Raw genomic sequence first — 25,578 nt, 5'->3', positions numbered from 1 at the left:
ATGTTTAATGTTACATTGTGATCTCCCTGTAAAACCCACTGACAAACCAAATTTCTTTCTTGGGACAGTAAAATTGAATTGAATTTAATGCTATTGACTACTAAAATACATTCTATGTATTTCTGTAAAAAAATAATAAATGGCTCATTTTTGCTTAGGAGACTGCATTCATTTAATGCACTCCATCCTTCACGTGTTCTTTAACTCTGTGATGGTCACAGTGATTTCCACACTGTAGTGTGCTGGGCTGGTAGCATCACTTAAAGAGAAGTCCACCAAATCAACAAGCTAATGAAAAGGGTAGGCTCAGTTATGGGACACACTCTGGACCCCCTGGTGGGAGACAAGGAGGACAGAATGAAAGCAGAACTGAGTGCTTCTAAGAACAAAGCTGCACATCTTCTCTGTGGCACACCAACACGGAGGACTTTCAGCCAACAAATTATTCAGCAGGCATGTGTCAAGAAACAATACGGGGTCTTCTTTATCTCAGCAGCAATACACCTGTACCATCACTGTGACTGCCAAGTCAGGAGTTTTCTTTCTTTTTAATTTTCTTAATTTTTAGTAATTCCGGCATATGTTCAAACCATAATCTATCTATCTATCTATCTATCTATCTATCTATCTATCTATCTATCTATCTATCTATCTATCTATCTATCTAAAAAATATATTCATGTGAAACACTACTTTTATTCTGAATTTTGGGTTGCTTCCATGTTTTTCATCTCATCATGAGAGGTACACAGAGAGAAAACATTTCCAGTTTGACTGTTGCTGTGTCTTTTATGGCTTTTCTGTTATATACAATGCATATATTCATTCAGTCATTTTCAAATCCAATTTCCAGTTTCATGGCCAGCACTGGACAAGACACTAGTTCACTGTTGATGACACTGCATTTATTCATTCACTCACCCACTCACTGACATTGATCCAATTTAGAGTCAACACTCATCATGTCTTTGGGAAATTAAAAATAAACTCACCTATACAGATGTAAAACATGCAGATTCCACAGAGGAATGCCCCAGTCGGAATTTGAAGCCAGGACCCAAGAGCACAGTGTCAGTGGCATTAGCCACTGCACCACCAAATCACAGTTCAGACATCTTTTGAGTTGCGTATATTTGTAATGCTCTGAATCTTGCTATTTGATTCTACCTTTATAAAAATGAGTGTACAATAACTGAGTGGGTTGCATTGTTCTTCATTAATGATACATCAATGCAACTTTGGAACATTTTTAGTCCTTTAGCTTGAATAACAGTCAACACAGTGACACAAGATGTACACAGGTGACACTATGACAAAGTACAGCATTTCAGTGTTGATTTGAGAGACTTGCAAGGTCACAAAGCATTCTGTGCTATATTGACATTTTTGCTTGTCTTTCATTTATACTTTGTGTTTGCCAGGAGTTTGCTACAAATGAGCTGGAGTCAAAAGTAATCACGGTTTAAAAAAATCTATATTTTCTTGCATCGCCTTTAGACAGAAGTTTGCTTTTGTGCTCCAGAAAACCGAACACCTGCAGTCACTAAGAAAAAGCAACTTTAGGCAGAAGTGACAGCTGTACACAATTCAGCACATCACAGTACATATACATAGAGGCACATTTGACTTTTGCTGAGTTCAGCTCTGAGCTCAAAGCAGATTCTTATCAGATATTCTAGAGGTGAAAGTATGTGTATTGTAGTGCATGATTTAGCTTTTTCTTGTTTTTTTTTGACACAATCAATGATATTTTGCGTTATGTCTTTAAATGTGAACCAGTGTACATGTGAGGTAATCAGAAATGCTGATTAATTTGAATACAACAAAGCATAAATGTGCCTACTGTTTCATATGACTTGGGATGCTTAGTAGTGGGAGAAAGGTATTGTACAGCAAAAGAACAAATTATTAAAGTCCAGTTTCTGTAAATGGCCACATATAAAGGAGTCATAACAAACACAACTCAATTACAACTCTGGAAAATTAACTTAAAATTCAATGAGTGAGTACATACCTAGTAATTGAAGTCTTCGAGTACATCAGATTTGCAGACTGATCTGATCTGTTTCTGATCTTTTCACCAGGCAAGAATATTTACACAACTGTACATAACTAGTCCTTTCAAATTTAGCAGCTGTATGATGACTTTATATCATAGTTGAGTTTGCCCCTTTTCCTGACAGTTGTGATAAAAACACAGACCAGACATCATAAAAAGGTTTGGGGCAGCCACCTGCATAATATCCCTGGCTGCAAAAGGTTTTGAGATTGACAGAGATGTTCACAATACTGAGTCCAAAACAGAACTGATTCCTTGGTGGTAAGATGGCGGCTTTAAAGGTCCATATAGGAAGTGGCGTCATTGAAGGGGATGGACCCAGAAGTGACGTCGTCTAGACCGGAAGTGACGTCATTGAAGGCCTGGGACCCGGAAGTGATGCCGTCTGGGTCGGAAGTGGCATCATCGAATGACCCAGACATGGAAGTGATGTCTTCTGAGGTACCAGAACCTATCAGGATTTCACAGGAAAGGTCTGCAGAGAACTGAGAAAGACAGTTAGTGCACCCCGCTGTCCCCTGGGTCGAATGTGGTATTACCATTACATAAGCCCTTTAGCTGCCTCCTACTTGCACATGTGTGACACAGTTAATAAGCGTGCTTCATGATGGGGGTGCGCTGAATGAAGGCTTAACAGGTACAGAGAATTCAACCTCAATTTCTGACCTTTTCTTTTTCTTTTTTCCATTCTGGAAAGGGTTCTTTGCATATGAAGTTGGTTCTCAGTGCTTTGAAAAACTTCTTGATATATGGAAAAAAATGTGAAACCTTTCATGTATGGTAGACTGCCTAGCAGGACACTAACAGATGAAGAAAACCTGTGTTACTGTATGCAGCAAGAGTCCTTTTAAAATCATGATACATTGGTGTTTCACAAATCGGTTACATCTCTTCGTGGTTATTAACTGTATGGAGCTTGCTACGGATCTAAATAGAGGTTCTTTCTATACCCTTCATCTGGATGGGTCTTTTGGGAACCATCTGGCATCACTGTGAAGAACCACTCTGGTACCTTTATTTTTAAGAGTGTAATGCATGTCTTGGGGATTTCAGGTAGTTAGTAATAACAACGACAGCTTCTCTCACCAGGCACAACCACTTGAGGATGTAGTACTTGGACTTAAGTTAGTGTTTTTTCTATTATCCTGGCCTTGTCTTGACTTTGGGAGTACTCATACTCAAAGTACTCTGGGTCCTGACAAGTATGGTCTTTGGTCTCAAATCGAAAGGAGCTGCCATATTTGAAATTATATGTATTTGTATTTTGTAGTTTGTTTCTATTTGCCTCTCTGTGTTCGTGTCAGGATTCCATTAGTACAGGTCAGACTACACAGTGCTTAATGTCTTATGTTTTGTACTTTAACTGCAGTTATTTTTTTGTTGTTGTTACTGCATCAAATCCCATCTGAGAATATTCTGGTTGATTCTTATTTAATTTTTGGAATTACTACCATTTGTCTTTTCTTTGTAGTAAATTCATATCCTTACCTTTAATGAGAGCTGTTCATAGTCAGACCTGACTGCATTAGCATGCACATAACATCATGTCTGATCTTTGTGAGAACAAAGGAAAGACTCAGGGCTGATCCAGAAAAGAGCATTTGCGCATATTTTAGTGACAATTATGTTGGGACTTGGCAACAGTTTGTACCTTTTATTTTTGATTATTGTCTTCATCTGATTTATTCAACTGTAGTGATGTCTGTTTATTAGAATACTGCTGTCTTGATCTCTCCCTCTGGTAAGACAACAAATGCAGCTTCATTGTTTCACACGACCATAGCCACTGCAACCACAGCTTCTTTTGCTTTAAAACACAAATTGTTCTTAGGATTTGCAAATCTTAAGTGGTTATAAACAAACAGTACTAGATTGACTTTAAAAATCATTTTGGCTAACTTATATAATAAGCATATTGTGTATTGATGTGCAGATTATGTGGTCATAAACTTTGTTGTTCTTCAAAAGAAATTAATAATTTGTGACCTTTGTGTCCTAGACAGACTCTGAACACTAAAGGTAGCAGATGGTTTCAAAGACTGCAGTTTGGCACTTGAGCATATTTTGATGGAACAGTAGAAAAATCTGTATTTTATTTTTCATTACTGTTTTCAAATTTGGTTTATTAAAAGAAAAAAAAATTAAGCTTTGTGTCTAGAATCTTTTTTAAGAAAAAGACAAATGACCTATTTTCCATTTTTTCATCACTAAGTTTGAAAATTAAACTCAAAAGACCAAATGGTACACAGAACTCTCAAGTATTAATGTTCTTCTATTTCTCAAGTGCAATCATTCACTTTTCCCTTGTGTCAGGCGGCTGGCATCCATGTCCAGCTGGGACGCCTCTGCACACTATATTCTTGGGGAGCAGCCCTGGAAAGTGCAATACCTCCCTCTGGACGCTAGATGGCCGCCCCCCTGGGCTGGAGTAGTGCCTGGGTTTCCCACAGGGCTCCCTGGGAATTGGAGTTGGGGGCAGCCCTGTTGGGTCCCACAGGTACCGCCAGGGGGTGCTGTGTTTGGGACTCTCGAGCCCGTATGGGCAACAGATTCGTCACACCTGGAGGTGCTGCCTGAACCCGGTAATCAAGCACCTGCAGCACTTCCAGGTGGCCGATAAAAGGAGCCAGCAACCACCACTCAGGGGCCAGAGTCGGGTGGACGAGGACAAGGTTGCTGAGGAGGGTGGTGGTGGTGCCAAGGAGAAGAAGGTGTTGTGCTTGTGCTGTACTGGTGGTGAATAGTGCTTGGGACTGTGTTGTGGCTGGGGGGTTTACGGGGAAGACGTGCCCTCCAGCTGAAGAATAATAAAATATTGATATTTCACACATGCCTCCAGTGTCAAGTCTGTTGCCCATACGGGCTCGGGAATCCCAAACACAGCACCCCCTGGTGGTACCTGCGGGTCCCAACAGGGCTGCCCCCAACTCCAATTCCCAGGGAGCCCTGTGGGAAACCCAGGCACTACTCCAGCCCAGGGGGGCGGCCATCTAGCGTCCAGAGGGAGGTATTGCACTTTCCAGGGCTGCTCCCCCTGAATATAGTGTGCAGAGGCGTCCCAGCTGGGCATGGATGCCAGCCGCCTGCCACAGTGCCACTCTCTTCAATGAGCCCCATCGGGATCAACGACACGTCCCGCGAGGACTGGTCTTCTCCAAGACGGGGAGACGGCGTCATCCGGTTTGTGGGCCCGATCTGTGGAGACAAAACTGGAAAACCGGGAGGGGTTGTCCCGACGTCCGCATCTTTTGGACGTACTCCAGGAACAAGCCCTCCAACCATGTCCACAGCGGCCACATTCGTAGCAACGCCGCTCCCCTTTACTCCAAACCCTGTGGGTGTGGAAGCAGTACTAATCACTGCCCCCGCTGCCCTCCACCCCTTGCTTTCTCCCACAGGACAGGCCTCGCCTACCTGCAGCGCTGCGTTGGTCGGGCTGGAAGAATCAGCCCCGCGCCGCTTAACCCACTGAATTATATCTCCAATCAGCGCGCCAAGCTTCTTCTCCAGCCCTTCCTTCACCTCTTGCAGGGCCTGGAACACCTGGAACAAGGACTGCAGGGGTAGGACGATGTCCTCCACATCCCGTGCAGCCCGAAATAGGTCAGTTTCTCCGGTCGGCGCTGGACTCTCGTCCCCTCCCGCCGACCGCAAGCCATCCCACCCAGTGGCCCTTCCGGGTGTCTCTCGAGGTCGGGGTGGAGATTCGCCGTCCCCGTTTCGGCGCTTGTCTCAACGGGGAATTGGCACACGTCTCCCACCCCCTTACCTGCCAAGTGAAGGCTTTTCGGCTCCTCCGCGGGAACCACTGTGCCGGGGAGATCGTCCGGACCTCCGTCCTCCGCAGGATATCCGAGGCCGAAGAAAGTACTCAGGTTGGCCTCACTCTCCCCGGAGCTCACTCCGCCGACACGCCATGGAAGCACGTCCTCAGGCCACCAATGGGTGTCTCGCCCCTCGGCGTCTAGGAGGCAGGTAGACGAAAAGGCAGAGTAACATTCTCGAAATCTATCACCTACCTCCTGCTGCAACCCGCGGTGCTGGCCAACATGGCGACGTCGGGCGGTCGACTGTTGAGTCCGCCTGGACCGTTTCTTCCCCATTAGCGCAGCGTCCTTTGGGGTTCCTGGGGTTAATCAGCGGCTTCCCTGCCGCATGTGCGCGCTTTGGTGCGCTCTCACTGGGTCGCCTTTTGCGCGGCTGTGCTGCGCACGTGCCTCACACTGCTGTGCCGGGTCCTTACACAGATTTTAATGCAGGTTCCGGTCCAATTGGACGGACCGGGATCCTGCCGGCTACGCCAGTGTCGGAAAGGCGCTATATTGCACCCGACCCGGCACAGACTTGACACTGGAGGCACGTGTGAAATATCAATATTTTATTATTCTTCAGCTGGAGGGCACGTCTTCCCCGTAAACCCCCCAGCCACAACACAGTCCCAAGCACTATTCACCACCAGTACAGCACAAGCACAACACCTTCTTCTCCTTGGCACCACCACCACCCTCCTCAGCAACCTTGTCCTCGTCCACCCGACTCTGGCCCCTGAGTGGTGGTCGCTGGCTCCTTTTATCGGTCACCTGGAAGTGCTCCAGGTGCTTGATTACCGTGTTCCGGCGAATAAATGGGTGATTACTCAGCTTAAGTACTACCTGTTGGGCTGGGGCACTCCCCATGCCAACGCTGATGCTCTTTCTTGGGTTCATAACCTCTCAGTTAGGGTCGCCTGACCTGACGGGTCTGGGCTAAGGGGGGGACCTTGTCACACACGTGCGCATGGGTGGCAGCTAAAGGGCTTGAGTAAAGGCAGTTCTAAGGCATGCCGGGATGTGGCAGAGTGCACTGACTCTTTTTCTCCATTCCCTGTAGACCATTCACGGGAGATTCCACCTGGTTCTCTTGACGTCACTTCCGGGACCGAGCCAATGGAAGGAGACCTTGCCGGCTCCGGCCCCTGTGATGTCACATCCAGGCTTGAACCAATGGCTGAAGAACATGAGCCCGATCATTATGATCTCACTTCCTGTCTTCCACTTTAAAAGCCTGCACCTTTTCCCTATTCCGTCAGTCTTGTTTTGGACTCAGTTGTATACACATCAAGTGCTGTATATTTTGAGAAAGCAGCCAGGAAACCAAATTATATGGGTGGCTGCCCCAAACCTTTATATGACTGTGTCACGAGTTTGCGACAGTGTGAAAGTTGTCTTTTCAGCAGAATCTTCGAAAAGATGCAGGAAAATACAATAGGTTGAATATATGGGTTATTACCCTAAACCTTTCTCTGTGTTGGTTACCTCTCTTACACATTTTAAAGTGAAAAACAAGAAGCTCACAGTAGAAAAATACCTCTTGAACTTCTAGTTTGAAGTGTGGGTAGCTAACCTGCCTCACAAATATCCAGAGCTTTACTTAATCCAGCTTGTTTTTTCTCTCCATACCACTTTTGCTTCTTTGTCTCACTGAAAGTTCTTTTTCCTCTGGGTGTGCCATTTGAACCCACCTTAAGGCTTTGATTCTAGCAGTTGCTTCAGTGAATTTATACATTTGATTCATCTAAATTGTGTAATATATTGTTTTATTGTTTTTCTTACTGTTTGTTTGCCTCACAATATAATCACTAGCCAAAGAAACACCTCAAAACTAAAGTGCAACTTCTAAAACAAAAATTGGGGATTTTAGATAGATAGATAGATAGATAGATAGATAGATAGATAGATAGATAGATAGATAGATAGATAGATAGATAGATAGATAGATAGATACTTTATTAATCCCAAGGGGAAATTCACAATTAGTCTCTTTCTCCCATGGTCTATGAGCCCATTTCATCCATCATTAAAATAAAAACTTGCCTTCTAGGCAAAGAGCCTGCCATGAATGTGGGTTAGGCTCCTACTATAAACCTAAGTTGATAAACTGCCATGGTATCTGTGTTTCCAGGATCAGATCTAACAGTTCCTTGGATCTGCTGCATTACTTGTCTGAATTATGCATAATGAAAACATTACCTCTGCACAATATGAAATATTTGTTTAATTTCAGCATTGAAATATTGACTTGTGATGGCAGTCTTTTAATTTCTGTTCATGTGGTCCTAAAGTGGTTCAATTTCCCCAAATCACTATCAACATAAAGTCTTCACTTATTTTACTGTATATCAAGTTGAAAAAAATAATCATCATACTTTTTCTATGTGTTTTACAATGGAGCACTCCAGCCTTCCATTTGTCAAAGTATAAAACAGTATCCTTACTATGTTTTCAACCAGGGTTGCCAGATGGTGCCAAGCAGTGATGGTTTGTATTGTGGGGTGTTGGGGTGCCACCCTTCCCCCTTCCACATATTTTAAAAACTCTACTTAAGCTAAATAGGTTATGTGAAATAAGCATGAAATAAATTTGTTTATTTGCACAATGTGCCAAAATTGATTCCGACTTGTATTTATTTCATTTCTGTGTGAATACCTATATTTTTTGAGTGAAGGGTGCCTGCCAAATGAGAGTCCATCTAAAGTTCTTGATCTTTTGGCAAGCAGGTGACCTGAGGCTGCCCTTTTAATTGGTTGCTTGCAGATTTTTCTAGGGATGCAGACACTCCCTCATTTATTGGCAGCAAATTAATATTGTTTTAGGGTTTTTTAATCTAATATGATTGGACAATCATCAACACACTATCTCATGTTCATGTCAATGGTTCACACTTCACACTCGCCATTAACCTAACTACAGATGAGCGAGCACGACTTTAGGGAGATAGCAACTTCAAGTGAAATTTCAGAAATCAAAGTTAATTGTTTATTTCTTAAATGAAACACCCCTTCATAAATCATTCACTTGAAATAAGAAAGAAGATAAAGGAGCTTGGACCGGACTGACCTGACTTAAGAATTCAGCAGCAGGCTAGTGATCGAGGATGAGCTTACACACACACTTTTTCCTGCTCTTGTCATGAGGCTAACTGGATGTGGTGTAAGTAATGCCTTTTGTCATCTAGACAATAGCATGAGGCTAATTTTTTTGGCAGGCTTAGTATTGCTGAACAGCTAGATGAAGGCTAAATTCACTGAAATAAAACTGTCTTTGTTGGATCTGTCTCTGGTGATCTATGGCCATTCACGTTCAGCTCCGACTTTTCAACGCTTACTGTTTCGTGACTGACACAGTTCTGTAGGCTTTCACAGAGACTTTCAAATTGCTGTGTTAATTCAACACTGGCATTATGAATGATGAGGGAAATCCATGCACGGTGACACAGTGGTTAGTGCTTTCATTCTATGGATGTAGTGTCCTATAGTGAGTCCAACGCTGGTCTTTGCCTGGGTGGAGGTTGCATGTTCTCCCCTCAATGACGTGTATTTTCTTTGGGTGCTTGGATTTTTCTCCCACATTCCCGAACACGTGCTGCATAGTTATGTTGACTGGTGATTTCCAAACTGGCTGTTGGAGTATACTGGTGAGTAGAATTGGCATTAGAAGATACAATGATATGATGTCAATGAGAAAAGAGACTGGTGACTGAAATGACTCAATTTAATTATAAAGTAATTGAGAAAGGAGGGCAAAATTTATGTCCAAGTAGTGCTACTGGGCAGTGTGTAGGTAATGTTACAGTTTGTGTGTGTGTGTTTTTTCTTTTCTCCTGAGCTATGACATGCTAGCTCAGTTTGTCCCTCCAAAACCTACAATTTTCTTCACCAACCAAGTATTTTCAAATCTGTTAGTTTCTATTTTTTCTTGCTTCCTTTATACAGACTGTAACTGTTCCACTTATTTTCCAAAACAACAATTTTCCTTTGTGGTGTGCGGCTGGGGTCGGTACTGAGCTGGGACGCCCGGAAGGACCGGAGGAGGGATTACGCCTCCTCCAGACCATGAGGGGGCGACCACCCTGGTAGCTATGGGGACCACGGGAAAGGAGCTTGGAAGCTCAACCCTATAGGGGCCTATGGTTACCGCCATGGGGCGCCCAGATGCCTGAGGAGCCCTGGCCCTCAGCACTTCAGTCACACCCGGAAGTGTTGGGGGGAAGAAGACCAGGGACACCCGGAGTGCTTCCGGGTGCACAGCCGGCACTTCCGCCACACCAGGGACTGCCGGCAGTAGCTCATTGCGAGGCACCTGGAGCACATCCGGGTGAATATAAAATGGGCCACCTCCCTCCATTCGATGGCTGGAGTTGGGTGGAAGTAGGATGGAGCTCGGAGGAGAGGAGTGGAGGTGGACCAGAAGAGAGTGGCATTGATAAGAGGCCTGAACTTTGTGGGTGAATAGTACGGGAGTACTAGGTTGTGTGCTGTCACTTGTGTAAATATGTATAATAAATGTGTGTGTGGTTTTGTACCTACGGTGTCCGCCTGTCTGTGTCCGGGCCGGCTTCCACACCTTATACAGTAGACATTTGCCTCACTTGTGGAGATAAAGTTCTCAAGATACTGGAAAAGGTCTGCAAATTTATGTTTTATTATGTGTTCTCCATTTTTGTAGAAACATCATGTCGTATTTTTCAGAATTCTCTCTCAGCCTTGTGTGTGTCAAAAGTCATTTACCCTAAACACTTTTTTTGCTTCATAATGTCACTCTTGGGAAACTGAGAAAATCACAATTGTTGCAGAGAAGGTCATCTTCCCACTGTGTTCAGTTACATCATATTGGACAATTCAATAAAAGAGACTGTTGTCAGTGCAATGTGATCATTAATCACCGTTTGTTGGCTAATTCAACTATTGACACTGGACAATTTGATCATCATGTCTAGGAACTCCTTTTCCAGGCAATATTTATCTACTACCTTCATAAAAGCAAAGTACACCTGGGGGGTATTTTTCGTACGTGGATTAGTCGTTTAGCCGAATGTAATTGTTGACGATTTGGCCTGATCCTGGATCTGTCGGTTTTTCAAAACTCTTGCTGGATGTGTTGTCAAACCAGGACATCCAAATCCTCAAACCTGCTCGGAGCGGGTTTGTTCGATGTAAACAAGGATTAGCTCACACACTTAAACAGTGTCCGTGCATAGAATTCATTCAGTCATGGCTTCACCGTTCATGAATGAGCAACCAATTGATATCGTTACGCAAATTATAAGAAGAGAATTTCATATAGAGAGGGTTTTGTGCGATTGGCAAGATCCTACATTACTCCTGGAGGAAATTCTTTTCAAAAGATACCGCTTTAGTCAAGGGGGAATATTGTACCTCAAAAATTAGCACCTTATATTCGAAGTCTAACTAGGCGAAGTCAGGCTCTCACCACCACACAGACAGTATGCATTGCTTTGAGGTTTTTTGCAAGCGGAACTTTTTTTATATACTGTAGGCGATGCGGAGAATCTATCTAAAAGTGCAGTTTGCCATTCAATTTGTAAAGTCTGTTTGGCTCTGAAATATTTCCTTCGGGTTTTCATAGTGTTTCCTGGACACCTGTGTGTGCAGACAATAAAAGAGGCGTTTCATGCCATTGCAGGTAGGTAATACACAGGCAAAAACACCCACAGTTCCATAAAGAATCTCACAATCAGCCTAACATTCTCATTATCCAGGATTTCCAAATGTGATTGGGGCACATGGGACTGATCAGAGTGGAGTTTGATCAAACATTATTTGGAAAATGTACCTGTCCTCCTGATGAATAATCAGACACAGTGTCTTCATCAAATATTTGACCTTCGTCAATATCTCGTTGGTCAGACACAAGTTCTAGGGATATGACATTCCCTGCAACTGAACCAACAAAAAAAGAGGGCTATATGGAACATACCTATGGCACACATTGAGGACAAAATATATGCAATGACCATCCTTTACCTGAAATGAAGTGACCACTGCATCCTGCCACTGGTTCTGAGGAGGAGCTTCTCCCTGGAATGCCCTCAGAAACAGGGCAATGGGCATTTTGCTGGACAGCCAACTCTTCTGCAGGGGTTAGGTCTGGACCGCGTGGACCTCCAGCTGTTTTTTGCTTGTCTGCCTTATTATTAGCTTTAAAATTAATGTTTTTCATATTATATATGATTATTTATGTCAACAATTCTTTAAATAGTTGTATACCAATATTTACCAGTTTGAAGTATATTCTTGTACTTCACTTTAACCTGTTCTAATGTTCTACTTGTGCTCACGTTTGATCTGGAATTATGACATATTAAATAATAATTAATCTGACACGTAGGAAATGAAATGCTGCATTCAGTAAGTACAATACTTACGCATTTAATTTGTCGGCCACTTTTTGCCAGCCGTCTTTTCTGGTTTTGGCTGCTTTTTCAGTGTTACCCCTTGTGCATATTAAATATTGAAATTCTTCATATCCTTCGAAGAAAAGGTCCTTCTCCGTTTGTGTGAAAAAAAATTTTGTTACAGCCTATCAAAGACTTGCTGATCATGTTTTCTAGACTCAATATATATGGGCTTTTCAATCAGCGCGGGCATGCGCATTCATCTCGGATGATTAGATCCAGCTAGACTAATCTACTACACGGCAGCGTTTGAAAAACCGACTTATTCCAGATGAATTTCACCGGCATTAACTCATCCAAGATGAGGCATCTAATCTCAGATGATTTAAGCGACATATGGAAAATACCCCACTGGTGTCCCTCTACATCCAGATTAATGCCATGGGAACACAAAGACATATCAAAATGCCATTCTTTATCAAACCAGAAGACATACAAATGAAGGTCAAACATTGATTACAATAACGTAGCAGTTAAGCAAAGTAAGACTTCCCTCTGGGTCTTCCAAAAACTGTTTTTCCCCTGTCTGTGCAGTAGGATGGCTTGTCCAATGTCACACCTTTTAAAAGTAGCTGCATTCTCACCTTCCATTTCTCTCTTCTCATCTGTCTCTGTGTTTCACAAACACACACACACTCTTCTCTGACATGACTTATCTCCATCTATTCCGCAGATATTTTAATAAAACTCTAGAATTATTAATACTAGAATTATCAAAAGCCTACGAAAAAACTCGTAATTCTGGCCCACCTTAAATCCGTTCGCACCTCTCCATCAGTGTCTTTTGTGTTGTAAATGTGTTGATAAGCACAAGCAGCAAGCAGCCTGCTATCACATCCCCCCCACCGCCGCAGAAAGGGCAAAAAAGTTCTCCCATCTCAAGCCTTGGGAGTGAGACACCTCGAGCTGTATAGAGTAAATACCATATCATTATTTGGAACACATGTATTTCATGTGTGTTCTGTGTCTACAACAATCTATGTAAACACATCATTAAAACAGAAACGTTCTTCATGTTTTAGTAATAATTGACAAAATGTAGACATGAAGTGTATAATGTGTGAAGCTTGAACTCCAAATATCAAATAAACACTTTAACAAAAGGTACAAGTATAACAAAACAAGTGTACTTTTATTCAAAAATATAACTGCAGAAAAAGAACCTGCGTTAGGGTGCGACATTGACACACTCTTAATACAACTGCTTTGGTGGTGTAGCAGTAAGAGCTGCTGACTGGTAATCAAAAGGTCACGGGTTCGACCCCAGACGCCTCCGTTTTGAGAAGTGAGCTGCTCTTATTCTTACTATTATAGAATAAAAACCATACATTTGATTTCACTCTGTAACAGCCAGTGTAAATTTATGGTACTTGTAAAGGTTAGCGTTTTTTTCTTTTTTTTCTTATTCAGTTTTATTCTCCCAATTTCTTTCATGTTCCCCCCGATCTGATACTGTTAGTTTTCAAATAAAGACATGCTATAACAGAGGTGAACTCAGATGATGATGACGGTTCTACATCGGAGAAAGAATGCACGTCGCACTTTTGGCGTCGCTGTACTTTGGATATAAAAGCCAGATTGAATGTTATTTGCCTATTTACCTATTTTCCCTTACCGTGATTTATTTACTTATTTCATACAGTGTAAAGTCACAAGTAGACTGCAGAGTACAGGAAAATAGGTAAATTATTATAGGTAAATTATTTACTTCTTGTATACTTGTTTTGTTATACTTGTACCTTTGTTAAAGTGTTTATTTGATATTTGGACTTCAGGCTTCACACATTATACACTTCATGTCTACATTTTGTCAATTATTACTAAAACATGAAGAACGTTTCTGTTTTAATGATGTGTTTACATAGATTGTTGTAGACACAGAACACAAATGAAATACAAGTGTTCCAAATAATGATATAGTATTTACTCTATACAGCTCGAGGTATTTCACTTCCATATAATCAAGGCTTGAGATGGGAGAACTTTTTGCCCTTGCTGCGGTGGTGGGAGGATGGGATAGCAGACTGCTAGCTGCTTGTGTTGATTGACACATTTACAAGATAAAAGACACTGATGGAGAGGTGCGAAGGGATTTTAGGTGGGCTGGAATTATGAGGTTTTTTGTAGGCTTTGGTAATTCTAGTGTTAAATCCATCATGGGGTTTACGTCTGGGCCTAACAGATGAGTCACTCATAAGGTCAGGGACCAGTCTATGAAGTCTTCAGGTTAACCACAGAAACTGTTACACCACCTTACAATATTTTAGGTTGGGGTGGGCAAACTGAGGCATGGGTGTCAGCAGGCATCTCATAGAAATACAGTATCTGATATTCCACCCTTGTTAGTTAGGTGTTCTTAAGATGATGCTTCAGATGGCTGGTATAGTAAAAAAAAATGCAGCACCATCGAAAAAATAATTAAATAAACCAGACATTTAACATAGGTATAGGGACATTCTGTAACACTGCCACATAGAGGGGTAAGTGTGACTGTCTTTAGCTGCTTGATTGCCTGTGCCTTGTACGTGTGTTTTTAAAGAACACTAGTGTATTCCTGGCAGATGTTATAATTAATTAATTTGGTTGGCAGTAGCAACCCTGAATAGACAAATCAATATAAAGAGTGTCATTGATAAATGTGAAAGAAAGAAGTTAGAAGGAGAATGGTTTTCTGGTAGCTCTTTGACCAGAATGGGTTTTTCCAGTATTTCAGCTTGTGTGTTTTTTGAGACAAGTAGTGTGTTTACATGTACTACAAAAACCCAGTTAAGATATCAGAAAATATTCTGGTTAGAGAAACATTAGCCCATGACAAATCTGATTAATAGAAATAGATTTCTCCATGAATAACCTGATTATATGGCCATATAAACCCTTAACCAGGTTACTGTTAAGTATTCTGTAGTCTGCGCATATCCATTGCATTCTGTCAGTCTATACATGTATTTACTTCATTCAGGCTTTCGGCAACCAAGGGTAGAAGTGTCAACAAAATAAATTTCCAGAGGCAAATGTTTGGGAAATCACTTTATTCTTTCTCTTGGCTGAAATAGTCTGTCTCAGTATTTCAGAAATTGCTAAATTTATGTGGATGAGCTGAATGAGCAACACAATTATGATAGCAGTAGAGTACCACGTTAAAAATAACGTGCGTTAAGTAGTCCGATTACTTGTTAAAGTAATTAGTAATATAATCCAATTTGTCTGTTTTTCAGGGGTTTTGTCACCTAGCCCAAAGAGAGGATACCTTGAATGCAAGTAATAATACTATGAGACGAGTATCAAAAATCTAAGTCAAAAGGAGAGGCACAATTGATTATCAAAGTACAAGGAAAACTTATCAAAGTACACTGCAAGAATCAAGGGTTGTTATCCGCAGTTTTGTGACCTAAAAGATGACCTTTTATCCAGTCACCTCAATTATGTTACAGGCTGCGTCTTTACCAAAGAAACACATAAGTACATTACCCCAAGTACCAGTAAACAAAATAATGACAAAATGAAAAAAATAACAATACACAAATCTTGCAATAAAAGAATCCTTATATTAAAAAATCAACTTAGAGAAAGAAAAATCCAGGAAATACTGCATGAAAAAAATTAAATATGAAGCATGAATATATCAGCTAGACTAGGAAATTTGCTGCATGGCTTCATCTCTTGGTTGTCCAAGCATTCCTCAGCAATAAGCAATAAAAACATCACAGATAGCTCAAATTGCCACAGCATGAAGAAGTGAATATTATATACGGACCAAAGCTGTTTGTTTTCTGTCAAAATTTGAATTGAAGGAATGTACTAATGGTGATATTTTTTAAACCTTGGTATTTTAATTTACTTTTGGTTTTGTTGTACTGCAATGCTTGTAAGATCCAGAAATTCAACTGCTGTAGCTTGAAAAAGCGTTTGAACTCAATGGAATTGTTTTGTTAATGTAGCTTTTTTATTGCTGTCATTGTGCCTACATTTGCCACGGACTTTATTGGCTTCCTGTGTGTATAGACTCTTTTTTTCATCCTCATTGTCTCAAAATAACTGGTAATTATGTTGCTTTACTTGTTGTTAGCCAGCCTGTAAAAAAGACAGACGGTGCGAGTCTGTGATAATCTCATTCTACTATGATCTTTTGCTCTGTTAGCATTTTCTTGAACTTGTACATAAAAGCTGACATGATCAAACCTGTCTGCATAAACACAGCAAGTCTAAAAGAGGAAACTCCTGTTTATTGATGGCATAATAAATCTTTCTGAAACATTTTTTCCATAGCTTTGTTTCAGAAGATAATCACAATTTTGTTTTTGTTCCTTTTCTTCTACTCTTTCAATGTCAAATAGTACTTTATTATCTGGGGACTTTTTTTTTAAATTGTAAATAAGTGAACTTTATTTTATATTATTCCTTATGAACCTAGTGGTTAGCAGAGCTGCTTCACAGTTCCAGGAAGACTGGGTTTGATTCTCAGGCCATATGGAATTTGTACCCTTTCCCCACTGCAGGTCTGGCCTCAGTAAAATGATTTTCCTCTTTCAACCCAAAGATGTGCTCATTTTGCAATTACCCCTGTGGCTAAATGTGGCCCCGAATGGACTTGTACTCTGAGACAGGTCAGAGTTTTCAATATATAGAAAGGTGAATCCTTCAAAACTGGGCTAACATCAGGGCATCAGTGCTTGATAACTATCCCAAAGTACCAATGACTAATACAAAGAAATACTGCAAATTATAAAGAAAGCATATTGTCATTAGAATCTGATAAAAAAATTAACAACATCTAAAAAACAAAAAATTTTAGTCCACAAGGTTGTATATGTTATGACCAATAGGGACAGAATCTAGTATTAATCACCTAAAATTTAGTCTAAGTTGTAAAAAAACCCTTAGAAGACCCATCAGTAGCTTATAAAACAATGTAATTATGGGGGCCTTGTGAAGTTTAATTTGTTCATAAGTGTGCCTGAAATTAACTATTTCCTAAAGAGCAAAGAACCCCCACAACAAAGTTGAAAAAGGAAGGCAGAATAGACTGATGTAAACACATAGTGACACAAAAAAGCAATTCACATTCAGAAACAAGAAAGGAAATTCAGGCACTGAGGGAAACTTAAAACGTCATGCTTCCAAAAACAAATCTTCACAAAAGTTCAGCGAAAATTACTTTTATAGTGTGAAAAATTACATACACAGGCAGATGTGAAGAAGCTCACTGAATTATTTATCAATTTTTTTGACATTATATATATATATACAGTAGACCCCCGCGAAGTTGTGGTTCAGGGTTCGCGGACTCAGTCGTTCGCGGTTTTTTCCTTAGAACCTATCTATTAATTTTTAACGGAAAGCGTAAATATCCTCCGCAATTTTTTATGGCTTGTTTCGTGGCAATACTGTGCTGTAGAGAGAACAGGAAGCAACCGCTGAGGTAAATGCGGTTTGGGATGGTGAAAGTAGCCAATCCGAGAGCGTTATTCATTTCTCCTTGCTGCTGATTGACTGGTGCCCTGTGACGCGTCTCCAGCTGAGTGTCCTCGTATTTTCCATTTTGTTATTGTATTCATTTTGTTATAATTAAACGAACAAGATGTTGCTGAAACGCCCTGTACCTTCTAAGGCTTCTGGCACTGAGCCTAAGCGCCAGAAGAAGTTTAAAACACTCCAGGAGAAGGCCGAACTACTGGATTTGCTCCGGGAACTAAAAAGTTACGCTGCAGTAGCACACCACTATAGCATTAATTAAAGCACCGCATGCTACTTAAAGAAGAACGAAGCAGCGATCTGGAGTACCGTATCTGTAAGTTTCTGTGATAGTGCCAAAAAGGTAACGACCATAAGGAATAAAAATATCATCAGGATGCAATCTGCCTTGGCATTGTGGGTCACCGACTGCAGGAAGACAAACATCCCCTTGGATGGTAACATCATCCGTGAGAAAGCACAGAAATTGTGCCAGCAGTTTGCTACAGGAGACAACGCAGCAACTTCCCATCACAATGTTTCCCCACCAGAAGACCCATCCAAAGATAGGACTCCTCCTGAAATGCCTGAAGAAGAGGCACCACCCGAGGAGTTTTAAATCCTCTGCATCGTACCGCACAGCTACTTCATCATCATCATCAATATCATTCATCATTGGTGAGTACCCGTACATTTTACTGTATTTTAATTAAATGAAATTATTATGTATCTACTGTACTTATAACAAAGAAAACGACAGCACATGCCAAAGAAAATGCGCTTGCATGAATTACAGTAGGTATAGTGGAAATATCATTATTTTACATTCTAGCACCGTGGGAGACATAGCAGTACAGTACTGTACAGTATACGGGTTTACCTTTACTTTCTGTTTTTAGGTAATGTATTAAGGTAATTTTTTAGGTAATGTATTAATGTATTAAGCTGAGTTTGCAACGAAATTAAATTGCTTTGGGGGCATACTGTATTTAGGGTTGAAACTATTAAAATAGGCATTTAAAAGGCATTTTTAACCACATCCAAAAGTCGCGGTTTGTCACAATTCGCGGGTGCTCTAGAAACGTAACCCCCGTGAATTTTGGGGGTGTACTGTATATTGGATGTGGAGAATTACTTATCATTATCAACCAAACAATACAACATGAAAAACAAAGGAGGTAAATGATAAAAACACATAAAACACAAAAAAACATAATCTAAAATACCGGGCTATTCAAAATGAAAGAGCAGATTTCAAAAATGTATTTCAAACAAACTGTATAAGACAGAAACACATTCCACACGTCACTGGATAGAGGAAAGTTCAAAGTTTAAAAGCCCACATAAAAGTACCAGTTAATGCCACCGAGTGCTGCTTCTCGTTTATAGTAAAATGGCGACAACACCACAAGAGAAATCCTTTTGTGTGCTGCAATTTGTGAAGTGTGAGTCCATTGTTCAAGTGTAACATGAATTCTGCCAACAGTTCAACAAACAGCCGCCTCGTCATAAGCAAATTTACGAGTGGCATAAAAAATTCGTAGAAGAAGGATGCATATGCAAACATAAAACCACTGGTTGTCCATGCACGTCAGATGAAAATGTCAAGCGTATCTGAGGTGTGTTTGAATAGTTGTTGATTGTATGCCACCTCAAGGACCATAGAACCAAACTTTGAACTTTCCTCTATAAAGTGAGGTGCAGAATGTGTTTCTGTCTTATACAGTTTATTTGAAATATTTTTTTGAAATCTGCTCTTTTATTTTGAATAGCCCTGTATATATCCATCCATCCATCCATTTTCCAACCCGCTGAATCCGAACACAGGGTCACGGGGGTCTGCTGGAGCCAATCCCAGCCAACACAGGGCACAAGGCAGGAACCAATCCTGGGCAGGGTGCCAACCCACCGCAGGCCCTGTATATATACTCAACCTAAAACTATGTTAGAACATGGTAAGAACGTGCTATGCTCTGAGTAGCATTTTAAATTCTTTTGCAGCCATTCTATGGCCTTTAAAAAACAACCAAGACATTGTTTTGAGGGTCTGGTGGGCCAGGGTTACATGTATATTTTATTTAGACACATTCATATTAACACTAAAAAATATACCAGGTAACTTTTGCTTTGGTATAATTTTGTTTGTGGCAGACATTTTGTTTCACCTTGTTGCCATGCACTTTCTAGGTATGGTCAACCAGAAATGTGAGGTGCATGACATGGCTGTAGTTATTTACTGTTATTTACCTGACACTTCGAATGGTATTAGGTGGCCAGTTGCACTAGTGATATCATAGGATGTGACAATAATAATATAGCGGTAATCGCTTCACTTACTATCCCTCTGTGGATTTGCCGATCAAACCTCTCAAGAAGTTAGTGTTAGTGAGATTTCTTTCCAAAAAGGCTCTAGTGTCACGATTTGAAGTCCTTTTTAATATGTGACTTTAATTTTTTCTTTGCCCTCTGGTTTTAGTATCTTGATCTCTGTCTTTATGGTCAAAGTATAAAGGTCAGTTTTATGCACTTCCCAGTTGTCCAAGCTTGTGGATACTCATTAAAGTACTTACCACTAGTTTTTTACTGTCCTCTATTTTCTGACACCTTCATGAGCAGTCATTCTGCCAGTGTAGTGTAACGTTCAGAGGTTGCTTTATTTATTTTAGGTTACGCCTGTTGTGCTTTGTTGGCTTTATGGAACCTAATGTTTTCCCAGATGACTGTGCAATCTGAAACCTTAAAAAATTTTAATCTCTAACAATGTTTCATTATTATGTAACAATGTTTATAACAACCTTTCAGAATCAATGTCATAAAGTGCATGGGACCATGAGGTAAAATAATAAAATTATAAAAATAATAAAATAATAAAATAAAAAAGGGACAGAAGATTTAATGCTTTGTGTGACTTGCACCTTAAAAGCGAAAGAGGAACAATATGGCATGTAATTATATATTGAAACAATAATATACAGTACATTTCTTTATTTGACCTCAGTCCCTTGTGGTTTGTACAAGTTCAGTTTTGTGTTCAGCTGCAGAATAGGTCTGTGTGGGGGAAAACTTGCCATTATGATGTATGACAGCCACAGGGAAACAAGGGAGGTTACAGAGAGAGTACACCATCACAATGGGCACAGTAAACAGGTTAGCAGGTTGTCACAAAGATGAGTCACAGACATCATGAAGGTTTGGGGCAGCCACCCGTATATTATTTCCAGGCTGGGGCAATTACCCGTGGGGAAACAGGAAATTAAGGTTAAAGCTATCTCACTTCCAGGTAAGACTATAAAATGACATCAAATATTTAGAATCAATGTCTCCATGATGGGACAGTTACCTTTGTGAGCTGGAATGTTAAAGGCCTGAATCACGAATTAAAGAGAAATAAAGTATTCTCTCACCTAACAGGTTTAAACGCTAAAATAGTATTTTTACAGAAGACCCGCTTACTAAGCAAGGATCAGTTCCGGCTGCAAAAGGACTGGACTGGCCAAATATTTCATTCTAGCTTTACAAAGAAAACTAGAGGTGTGGGAATCCTCATACATAGAACAGTCTCATTTGTAGCATCAGATGTAGTATCTGATCCTGAAGGGAGATATGTGAGGGTCATGGGCAACTTATTTAACTGTAAAATGATTCTGATAAATGTTTATGCACTGAATGTCGATGATAAGGAATTCATGCAAAATGTATTTGCATCCATTCCCAATGTGAACACTCATAAAATTATAATGGCTGGGGACTTTAATTGTGTTTTAAATCCACTCTTAGATAGGACTCCTGTCACAGGGGGGATGACATCTAACACTGCAAAGACAATTACACAGTTTATAACTGACCACAACATATCAGACCCCTGGAGGTTTCTAAACCCAAACTCAAGAACATATTCTTTCTACTCACCAGTACATCATTGCTACTCAAGAATTGATTACTTCTTTATAGATAATAATTTCTTGCCACAGTTAAATCTTGCAAGTACGACACTATTGTTATTTCTGACAATGCCCCTCTGATCTTGGAGCTGAAATCATTATGCCCCACACACTCACCTCACAGACGGCGCCTTAACCCACTTCTATTAGCAGACGATAACTTTACTGAAATTATATCCAAACAAATCAGTTTTTTCCTAGAGACAAATACATCTTCAGAAGTTTCTGCAGGAATACTCTGGGAAACTTTAAAGTCCTTCTTAAGAGGACAGATTATTTCATATCTTTCCCACAGGAATAAATTAGAAACCAAGAAAGTATCAGAGCTAAAAAATTAAATTACTAGAGAAGATGAAGAACATGCCAGGCTTCCAAGCGATGCTCTACATAGGAAAAGGCAGACTCTGCATTCAGAACTCAACCTCTTGACAACTAAAGAAAGTGAACAACTAATTTATAAATCCAGGCATCATTACAATGAACATGGAGAGAAAGCTAATAAGCTTTTAGCTCAACAAATCCACAAGCAAGAAGTTCTCATTGCAATCCCAGTAATCACCAACAGGAACGGAGATGAAATCATTGACCATAAAAATATAATGCACACATTTAGAGACTATTATAAATCCTTATATTCTACTGAGTTTAAAAAAGACAATGCACAATCTAATGCCTTTCTGGATACATTACAGATGCCACAAATAGGTACTTTTAGTGCGAAGGAACTGGATAAACCTCTGGCGCTATCAAAATTACTAGATTCTATAAAGTCACTGCAAGGCAGGAAAGCAGCAGGCCCTGGTGGCTACCCTGCAGAATTTTATAAGAAATTCTCCACTCAGCTAGCTCCCCTCCTATTAGCAACATTTACAGAAGCTAGAGACAATCAAATACTACCTCAAACTTTTCGCCAAGCATTAATCACCGTCTTTCTTAAACAAAATAAGGACTTATCACAATGTGCATCATATAGACCAATTTCACTTCTGAATAATGATGTTAAGATACTCTCAAAAATCATAGCTAGAAGGATGGAGAAAGTGCTGCCTTCGGTAATATCAAAAGATCAAACTGGATTTATCAAGGGTCGACACTTATCTTCCAATTTTCGACACTGGTTTAATGTAACATACTCACCAACAAAGTCAAACACCCCAGAAATATTATTATCATTAGATGCAGAAAAAGCATTTGACATGATTGAATGGAAATACCTTTTCACTACATTAAAGAAATTTGGGTTTGGCCCGAACATTTGTGCATGGATCAAACTACTATATACCAATCCAGAAGCTTCAGTTTGTATTAACAACATTTGTTCAGACTACTTTAAACTAGAATGTGGTACCAGGCAAGGTTGCCCCTTGTCACCACTGCTATTTGCAGTTGCCATTGAACCACTGGCAGTTCACTGTCGAAATTCTTATCAGATAAAGGGGATTTTCAGAGAAGGACTGGAACAGAAAATTTCTCTATATGTAGATGATATGGTACTGTATATATCAGATCCACAAAATTCTGTGCCTGCAGTCTTAACAGCACTTACAGAATTTCAAAAGATCTCTGGTCTCAGAATTACTTTGAATAAAAGTGTACTCTTTCCAGTGAATTCTCAAGCACACAATATTAGATTGGACATCTTCCCTTTTATCAATGCAGATCTGTTTAAATTCCTAGGGGTAAACATCAAAAGTAAACATAAAGCTCTTTATCAACAAAATTTCGCCGTCTGTATGGAAAAAATTAAGCAAGACTTGCATAGATGGTCAACCCTTCATCTCACTCTAGCTGGAAGAATTAACGTTGTTAAGATGAATATTCTTCCTAAGCTACTCTTTTTATTTCAAAACATTCCAATATACATTAATAAATATTTTTTTAAGCAATTAGATTCAACAATAATCTCATTTATTTGGAACTCAAAACACCCACGTATCCAAAGAGCGACCCTACAAAGACCTAAGGCAGAAGGTGGCATGGCTCTACCTAACTTTGTTTTATTACTGGGCAGCAAACATACAAGCTATAAAAACCTGGATGCAAACAGGTGAACATACACAGGCTTGGTCCGCAATAGAAGTAAAATCCTGCAGTACTTCTTTATATTCCCTGCTTTGTGCCCCAATAAATGAAAGTTATCAGCAATATACTAATAACCCAATTGTGCTTCACTCACTCAGAATATGGAACCAATTTAGAAAGCATTTTAAGATGGAGAATCTTTTATCTGTGGCACCTCTGCAAGAGAACCATCTCTTTCAACCTTCTCAAACATATGCAGTTTTTAATATCTGGAAAAGATTTGGGATTAAATTGCTTAGAGATCTTTATATAGACAACATCTTTGCATCCTATGAACAATTAAACTCCAAATTTAACTTTCCAGCAACACATTTCTTTCACTATCTTTAAATTAGGAATTTTGTCAAACAGAACCTACCCGATTTTCCTCATCATGCACCCTCCTCCAATGGCGGAAAAAATATTGCTTAATTTCAAGGACTTAGACACCATCTCTGCAATATATAAAATTATCTTGCAGTCCCTCCCTTTTAAAAATCCAAGTGGACAATGGGAAAAAGATCTCTTAATCAATATATCAGAAAAGGAGTGGAAAATAGCAATGCAGAGACTTCACTCAAGCTCCATATGCGCAAAGCATACAATTACTCAACTCAAAATTATATATCGAGCACATCTGTCTCACCTAAAACTGTCCAAAATGTTTCCAGGGCAAGATCCAACCTGTGAACGCTGCAATCAAGTCCCAGCCTTAGTGGGTCACATGTTCTGGGCCTGCACCAAATTAACATCATTTTGGACCAAAATTTTTAAGTGCCTTTCAACAGCCTTGGGTTCACAATCCCTCCTAACCCATTAACATCTGTGTTTGGTGTTCTTCCAGATGGACTTAAAGTGGAGAAGGACAAACAAACTGATTGCATTCACTACACTTTTGGCACGCAGACTTATTTTGCTAAATGGAAGAATCCTAACTCTTCTCTTTTAAGTCAGTGGGAAACTGATGTTTTATACTATTTGAAATTGGAAAAAATCAAATATTCAGTTAGAGGATCTGTACAGAATTTTTTCAAAACATGGCAAAATCTAATCAATAATATCTTAGAATAAGCTTTTACTGCACAGAGGAAGCAATGATCTCCACATTTCTTTTTCTTCTCCATTTATCTCTATTCTATTAAACTCATCAATTTAGGTATGTCTACAAGCCTTAAGTTTTACTCTGTTGGCCATGCTCTCTCTCTCAGGGGTGGGGGGCGACTTGTTTTCAATCCTATCTTTTATAAAAATTGATCTATTTGTATGGAATGATTACAATAAAATTAATAAAATTAAAAAATATATATATATTTCCATGCTGCAAAACTGAAGCAAAATTGAACAGAGATTTTCACAGCTTTGAGTCCAAAATAGCACTGATAGTATGGAGGTAAGATAGCGGCTTTAAAGGCCAGTAAAGGAAATGACATAATCGGGTCCAGAACCAGAAGTGACATCATCATTGACATCAGAACTGGAAGTGACATCATCAGGACCGGAAGAGCCATCATAATTGGCACCGAAAAACCGGAAGTGGCGTCATCAGGATCGGAAGTGACGTCGTCAGTGGCACCAGAACCTTGCAGGATTTCCGGTAAATGGTCTGCAAGAGATTGAGAGAGACAGTCAGCGCACCTCACCGGTCCCTGGTCTGCCGTGGAAGTACTATCATTTAGGCCCTTCAGCTGTCTCCCAATCGCACATGTGTGACAAGGTCTATACAGATACCATCTTTCTCACAGTAAGTGGAGTCAACTTTCATCTCTGAGAGTATAAGAAAACAGGCTTGTTTTCATCCCCTGGCTTTCTAATTAACCTTAAACAGATTCTTAT

This window comes from Erpetoichthys calabaricus, chromosome 3 (assembly GCF_900747795.2).
Source record: "Erpetoichthys calabaricus chromosome 3, fErpCal1.3, whole genome shotgun sequence".
Classification (NCBI taxonomy): domain Eukaryota; kingdom Metazoa; phylum Chordata; class Cladistia; order Polypteriformes; family Polypteridae; genus Erpetoichthys; species Erpetoichthys calabaricus.
This window is presented reverse-complemented; position numbering follows the sequence as displayed.